Source organism: Brassica oleracea, chromosome C6 (genome assembly GCF_000695525.1).
Source record: "Brassica oleracea var. oleracea cultivar TO1000 chromosome C6, BOL, whole genome shotgun sequence".
Classification (NCBI taxonomy): Eukaryota; Viridiplantae; Streptophyta; class Magnoliopsida; order Brassicales; family Brassicaceae; genus Brassica; species Brassica oleracea.
Window position 1 is genome coordinate 2,792,049 of NC_027753.1, and position 8,237 is coordinate 2,800,285.

The 8,237-nt window shown below is 39.6% G+C and overlaps 1 pseudogene; it reads left to right on the plus strand.

The window, feature by feature from the left end:
- Positions 1 to 652: 652 nt before the first annotated feature.
- LOC106298773 lies at positions 653 to 2,309 on the plus strand (annotated as a pseudogene).
- The last annotated feature ends 5,928 nt before the right edge of the window (positions 2,310 to 8,237 follow it).

An 8,237-nucleotide genomic window follows, 5' to 3' on the forward strand; every position in this document is an offset into this window, starting at 1 on the left:
CCTTTCACTCAAAGAGAGAGGAGAAGCTCTAGGATACCTTGAGACAGGCCAGAGAAGAGAGCGACTGTAGCAAGACCAATGAGCAGGACCGGCGACAGTAGCGACGCATCACACAGATCCGGCGGTCTCGGATCTCAGATCTACCAGATCCGAGCGCAATCGATTCAACCAGAGCCGTTTCGAGGTCTCTTAGAGATCCTAAGGTCGTCACACCTCGTCAGTGCTCCGGAGAAACCTAGGACTCCCTTGGTTTCGGCTAGATCTGGAGGAATAATCCAGAGACACAAAGCAAAGAGGTTGAGACGAACTGAGAACCGAAACAGAGAGAGGCGAGAACCGGAAACGAGATACCGACGGTGGCGGAGAAGACCCACACAAGCTTGCGACGATCTCCTCCACCGGAACAGAGATCAGATGTTGACGGCGCTAGGGTTAAGGTATCCTCTGTTTTCTCGCAAATTGAAACCAACTCCAGTAGGATTTTTAGGATCGTTGGAGTGAAGAAGCACCGCAATTGCTAAAATATTTAGGGTTTTCTTTTTTTTTCTTCCTAAAATATTTAGGGTTTATATCACATCTCAGTTGCACAATATTGCTTGTCTGAATTTTTTAGAATGTGTGAATAAACTCTGTTTTGGTTGTTACAGATGCAAAGAGACTGATTGGTCGAAGATTCAGTGACTCATCTGTCCAAAGCGACATGAAACTATGGCCTTTCAAGATCATCCCTGGTCCTGCCGACAAACCCATGATCCTCGTCAACTACAAAGGCGAAGAGAAACAGTTTGCCTCCGAGGAGATATCTTCCATGGTTCTCATCAAGATGCGTGAGATCGCTGAAGCTTACCTTGGCGTCGCCATCAAGAACGCTGTCGTCACTGTTCCCGCCTACTTCAACGACTTGCAGCGTCAAGCCACAAAGGAAGCTGGCTTGCCTATGGTCTTGACAAGAAGGCGAGCAGTGATGGAGAGAAGAACGTCTTGATCTTTGATCTTGGTGGTGGTACTTTTGATGTCTCTCTCCTCACCATCGAGGAAGGTATCTTTGAAGTCAAGGCTACTGCTGGAGACACTCATCTCAGTGGGGAAGATTTCGACAGTAGGATCGTTAACCATTTTGTTCAAGAGTTTAAGAGGAAGAGCAAGAAGGACATTAGTGGTAACCCTAGAGCTCTGAGGAGGCTGAGGACTGCTTGCGAGAGAGCGAAGAGGACTCTTTCTTCAACCGCACAGACTACCATTGAGATTGACTCTCTCTTTGAGGGCATTGATTTCTACTCTGCGCTTACCCGTGCTAGGTTCGAAGAGCTCAACATGGATCTTTTCCGCAAGTGTATGGAGCCTGTCGACAAGTGTTTGGTGATGCTAAGATGGACAAGAGCACTGTCCATGATGTTGTCCTCGTGGGAGGTTCCACACGTATCCCGAAAGTCCAGAAGCTTCTCCAAGATTTCTTCAACGGTAAAGAGCTCTGCAAGTCTATTAACCCTGACGAGGCTGTGGCTTATGGTGCAGCAGTTCAGGGAGCGATTCTAAGTGGTGAAGGCAATGCAAAATTGCAAGACCTTCTTCTCTTGGACGTGAATCCTCTTTCTCTTGGTATTGAAACCGTCGGTGGAGTCATGACCACCTTGATCCAGAGGAGCACAACGATCCCGACCAACACGGAGCAGGTCTTCTCCACCTGCTCTGACAACCAGCCAGGTGTGTTGATCCAAGTCTATGAAGGTGAGAGAGCTAGGACCCAAGACAACAACCTCCTTGGAAAATTCAAGCTCTCTGGCATCCCTCCAGCTCCACGTGGTGTCCCTCAGATCACAGTGTGTTTCGAAATTGATGCAAACAGTACCAAGGACAATACCACTGGACAAAAGAACAAGATTACGATCACCAACGACAAGGGTCGCTTGTCTAAGGACGAGATCAAGAAGATGGTGCAAGAAGCGGAGAAGTACAAGTCTGAGGATGAGGAGCACAAGAAGAAGGTCGAAGCCAAGAATGCTCTTGAGAACTATGCTTACAACATGAGAAACACCATCTGTGATGACAAGATTGGTGAGAAGCTTGCTGCTGCAGACAAGAAGAAGATTGAGGATTCGGTTGAGGAGGCAGTTCAATGGCTTGATGGTAACCAAACGGCTGAAGCAGACGAGTTTGAAGACAATATGAAAGACTTGGAGAGTGTGTGTAACCCCATCATTGCAAACATGTATCAAGGAGGAGCTGGTGGTGAAGCAGGTGGTCCTGCTGATGATGAATCTCCTGCTGCTGCTGGCGGTGCTGGTCCCAAGATTGAGGAAGTCGACTAAGCTGGTCCTTTTAAAAAAAATTTCCCTTAATGTCTGGACTCTATTTTAGTGTTGTTTTGTTTAGATTTTTGATTTTTTTTAAGCTGCATTTTAACTAGTAACTCTTTAAGTGATCCTTGCTTGATCTGTTTGTGTGTCATCTTCTTTCTTTCTCTTCAATCTTTACCTCATTGAAGTCAAGCTTCAGATTGAATCACATTTCATATATGAAGCCGCCAAATAGTTTCTTCTTTTTCTGAACTCTTAAGCCACAAAATAGTTGGTTTATTTTGCAGATGGATTGACATTTCCGATGTTTGACAGTAGTGTGTTGTAACTTATTAGCAGACGCCGAACCAAAAGATAAACTATTAACTTATTTGTCAGTATATGGACTCAAGGAGGTGGTCAAGAGACTATTGACTATTGGGGTAGATACAAGAAGGCAAGCATAAGAAGAAATTTTACGAAGAATGGGAAACTCATAGAAGACAAACTCATCACTATCTTTCCAAGAATCTTGATTCTTGTTTACTTTGGATGACAAAATATGGTTGGATGTGTATAAATCAGATGAGAGCCAGTGGTGATCCTTACCTGATATTCGCAACCGGTGATGAGTTTGTGGGTATTATGTGTTGGAGATAAACTTGATAATAGCTTGGCCGAAAAGTTACTTGATTATTAGTTTAAATATGAAAGTGTAGATATATTATTAATTAGGAGTTATCTAAGTAATATATAAGTCCTAGTGAGTTTAAGATATTGAGATCTCTATATAAGAAGATGCAAACATGTTGCATAGCTTATGAGTTTAGAGATTATTGTGAGAGCTTAAGTTTTGAGAGATTTTCTTAAGCTAATAAGAAGTGTGTTCTTATAATCTTTGAGTTCATAGTTTGGAGTTAAAACAATATTATGGGCCCCATCTCAACTTGAACTGGTTTTTACGTTTGAATTATGCAAAAAAGTTAGCATATATATAGTCAGACTTATATTTGAGTAACCAATATTTAAGTACATTTGTTGCCCATATATTAAGTCTTTCTCCACATTCTTTATGTATAATTCACCTCATTTGCTCTTTTAAAGCGTTCTGATAGTTCTTTCAAAGCGTTCTGATAGCTCTTTCTTGCCTTTCAAGCAGATGCTGAATGATTGTGGCATGCTGGAATTTCCATTTACTGGGAATATGTTTTCTTGGGTCGGGAAAAGATCAGGAGGGAGAACTGTTAGATGCTGATTGGATAGAGCAGTGGAGAATGAGGATTGACATGAAAAATTTCCTTATACAACTGTTAAGTATCTCAGGCTTTGGGGCTCGGATCATCGTCCGGTCCTAGCGAACATTCTCACAAAACCAGTAAAGAAAAAAAAGAAATTTAAATTTGATAAACGCTGGTTGGATAATGAGGAACTAAGGTAAGTCATTCTGGAAGGATGGAAGTCAGAGGATCTGCCTCCTGAAGCGAATATAATGGAACATATTGCCAGTTGTCGAAAAGATTTGAGCTAATGGAGGAGACAAAACAATGTGAATTCAGAAAAGCTAGTGGAGGAGCTTAAGGAGAAGGTGGAGGGTCTATATTCGAATGATGATGCTACTTCCGAGGAAATAGCATATGTTCTAAAGGAACTATCTACTGCTCTTAAGGCATAAGAGATGTTTTGGAGACAGAAAAGTAGGGTTCTCTGGTTAAGGGAAGGTGATAGGAACTCAAAATATTTCCATGTACTAGTGAAGCAAACAAGAGCAAGGAATATGATCACACAACTCCTAGATGAAAATGGAAATGTGGTGGATGATGAGGAAGGATTAGTAGCCATTGCTACTAGTTATTTTAGACAAATATTTGAGTCTTCTAACCCGGAGGATATAGCTGATGCGCTAGCAGGGGTCTCGACGACGATTACTAGGACAATAAATGAGGATCTAACAGCACTAGTAACTGAATGAGAGGTTAAATTAACGCTTTTCGCTATGCACCCAGAAAAAGCCCCAGGGCCAGAAGGAATGATAGACCTCTTTTACCAGAAGTTTTGGGATATTGTCAAAAATGACTTAACCCATATGGTTAATCAGTTTCTTTTTGAAGGAACAATGGCGCAAGGGCTAAATGATACCAATATCTGCCTAATCCCTAAGACGACTAAGCCAAATGAGATGACAAAGTTTAGACCAATCAGTCTATGCAATGTCAACTATAAAATAATATCTAAGGTCTTATGCCAAAGATTGAAGAAGGTTCTTCCACAACGGATATCTGAAACCCAATCAACTTTTGTTGCGGGAAGACAGATCACAAATAATATCATGATAGCCCAGGAGATGTTCCACGCGCTGAGAACCAAGCCAGGTGAAAGAGTTAAGAGAATGACCATAAAAACGGATATGAGTAAAGCATATGATAGGATGGAATGGTCATTCATTGAGGCTGTCATGCGAAAGATGAGTTTTTTCAGAGATATTGATTGACTGGATTATGAGATGCATCACCTCGGTCAAGTACAAAGTTCTCATGAATGGAGAACCAAGGGGAAATATTGTCCCAGGAAGAGGTTTACGTCAAGGAGATCCTCTGTCTCCTTTCATATTTATTCTATGCACGGAAGCGCTCGTTAGCCTTGTTAATCATGCAGAGAACCAAGGAAAGATAACGGGGATGCAAGTTGCACGCGCTAGCCCCTCGGTATCACACCTTCTTTTTACTGATGATAGCCTTTTCTTTTGTAAGGCGGAGCCCCGTGAATGTGAAGAAGTTAAGAAAGTAGTCAGGAAATATGGGCGAGCATCAGGTCAATGTATCAACTTTGATAAATCTTCATTACTCTTTGGTAAGAGGATTTCAGGAAATGATCGACAGCTAATTAAAGATATACTTGGTATCCAAAACGAAGGGGGAATGGGATCCTACTTAGGAATTTCAGAGGATATTAGTGGCTCAAAGTGTAAGCTTTTCGCTTTCTTAAAAGAAAAACTACTACACAGAGTGAATGGTTGGACTGGTAGATGACTATCAAAAGGAGGAAAAGAAGTTTTAATTAAATCTATTTTGCTAGCTCTTCCGACATATGTCATGTCCAGCTTCTTGCTTCCTTTAGAGATATGTGAGAACCTTGCAAGTGCCATCGCACAATTCTGGTGGAGCTCAAATCCACCAAAACGAGGAACCCACTGGGCTAAATGGGAAAAGATGTGTGCACCTAGAGAGGAGGGACGAATTGGTTTTCGCATGATCCATGAATTCAACCTAGCTCTTTTAGCGAAGCAGCTTTGGCGTCTTGTTCAATTCCCAGATTCATTAGTGGCGAGAGTTCTTCGGGGAAAATACTATCGCCTAAGTTCGCCTTTGCGAATCGGCGCAGTTGATAATCCATCTTATGTGTAGACGAGTATTATAGCGGCAAGGACGCTATTACTTTTGGGTATCAGGAACAAAGTGCACTCATGATATGAAATTAATGTTTGGCAAGATCCATGGATTCCTTCAACGCCAGCAAGGCCGGCTCGTCCCAGGGCCCCAGTAGTACATCCAAGGATGACCGTCAGTAGTCTTATTAATTTTGAATCAAAGGAGTGGGACTCTCGACTACTAGAACAATATGTAGATCAAGAGGACATACCGATGATTCAGAGTCTGGCCATAAGCCATGCTCATCGAAGAGATACGTTTTGCTGGAGCTATACAAAAAATGGTCAATATACAGTTAAGTCTGGATATTGGATAGCTACAAATATACTGACAAATGATGAGGAAAAAACAGTTCTAGAGCCCCGTATAACCAAACTTCAAGCCTTTGCTTGGAAAGTGAATGCACCACAAAAGATTTGTCATCTTATATGGCAATTAATTTCAGGGCAGGTAGCAGTCACAAGGAATCTGGTACGTCGCAATATACGATGTGATAACTATTGCCCTAGATGTGGAGAGCCAGAAGAAACTGTTAATCATGCGATCTTCGAATGCCCACCGGCCTTACAAGCATGGACATTATCATCAACACCGTCAAGCTCTCAAACTTTCCCTATCACTAGTATCTACGCCAACATGGACTATTTATTTTGGAGGAAGAATAGTATTATGGAGCTAGAAGATGATAGAAACCCTTATCGTTGGATAATCTGGTACATTTGGAAGGCTAGGAATAATAAACTTTTCAGAGGAATAGACACCCACTGGAGCTAGTCAGATATGCAGAGAGTGAGTGTCAAGCCTGGCACAATGCAAAGGATACTATACTTGTTCTTCCACATGCACAAATTGTGGAAGAAAAACAAGCCTTAAGCTTGGGTAATATTTGCATGATGGATGGTTCATGGACCTCCACAAATCAATTCAGTGGAATTGGATGAGTTTTGAAGGATAGCATAGGAAATATCCAACTAATGGGGACACGGAACTTAAGGAGGCGAGAGACAGAACTACACTCGGAACTGGAAGCGCTAAGATGGGCAATGGAAAGCATGCTTCAACATTCGAACTGTCAGAGATTTGGGACAGATTGTAAGGACCTGATTGCAATGTTAATGGACCTAAAAGTTTGGCCAAACTTCTCAACTGAGCTAGAGGGCATTCAAATTCTCCAGATGTGTTTTCCGGACTTCAAGATCAGCTACTTTCCAAAGGCGTAAAATGAAATTGCTGATTCGCTAGCTAGGAATGCCCGTTCTTTTCATAGATCTCTTTGTTTTATTGGTTGTTCTATTCCGATCTGGTTACCCAGACCATCTCAAGTTTGAGTAATAGAATAGCCGTTTATTGAAAAAAAAAATAAAAAGTAAGTGAAATTTTAAACAGTAACGTGTTAAGCTATCAAGCTATACTCCTTTGGCCATAAGCCATTGCTGTTAGGATGTCTGAAATTTGATGCTGCAAATGCTGAAGCTTTTGCAATAGCAGTGGCTTCTGGATTGTGGCTTCTGGATTTATATGTGGAGATGAAATATGGACTTTTCCTAGCTCAGTGCTCTCTATAGCTGAAGTTAAACCTTCTATTTTCATGAAGTTTCTATTGTCTGTTACTATTCATAAATTTTGTTTTGAAATAATAGTTTATGTTTATATAAATTTATCTATTATTTAATGATGTTGAATGAATCATATTTTTATTGAAAAAGTAACTATTTTATTATTTCATCAAATTTGTTAAACTATTTTGAGTTAAATAAGATTACATAAATTGAAATCCACTTAGAAGAAGATACATATTGTTCCGGAAGAAGATGAATCTCAAGAAACTCATGTGACAACAAACACGTGACCTTTGGAAAAAAAATGGAAATCACAATTCATTATAAAAAAAAGGAAATTTTCTTATGAATAGACAACTTTGTTGTAAGAGAACGGAGAATTCTTCTGTCTATTATTAATGAATCATAAGGTTCCTTTATATAGGAACTAGGGATTAACCCGGGTTACGTCCGAAATTTTTATTTTTTTCTAATTTAAATTGTTAAATTATTTATATTTAGGTTATGATATATATTTATATAAATGTAAAGATGCATGTCATAATTAAAATTTATTTTTAAATTTTAACACGTTAAATTAACATATTTTTTACTATTTAAATATTTTTTTGTAATTTTGTTGGCTATCTAGTTATCATATTTAGCAAAACTATCTGTTGAGTGTTGGAATAAATGTTTTAGATATTTAAATAAACTGCAGAGTATTTTCGGATCGACCACATGCTCAACAATCGATCAATCCGTAAAAAGATGGTCGATCTCCTTGGCCAGGTAAGTACAATTTTAGCAAAAATATCTTTGATTTTCAAATATTAAGTATATAACTATTCTTTTGAATATTGTTTTTTTGAATTGTATTTTTTGATTAAATTATTGTATTATAATGTTTATGTAAATATTTTTTTGTGATGTTTGAATTTGTGCTGTTAGTATACTTAACCTAGATGATATTGATGTTTAACAATTTATTTTTTTCT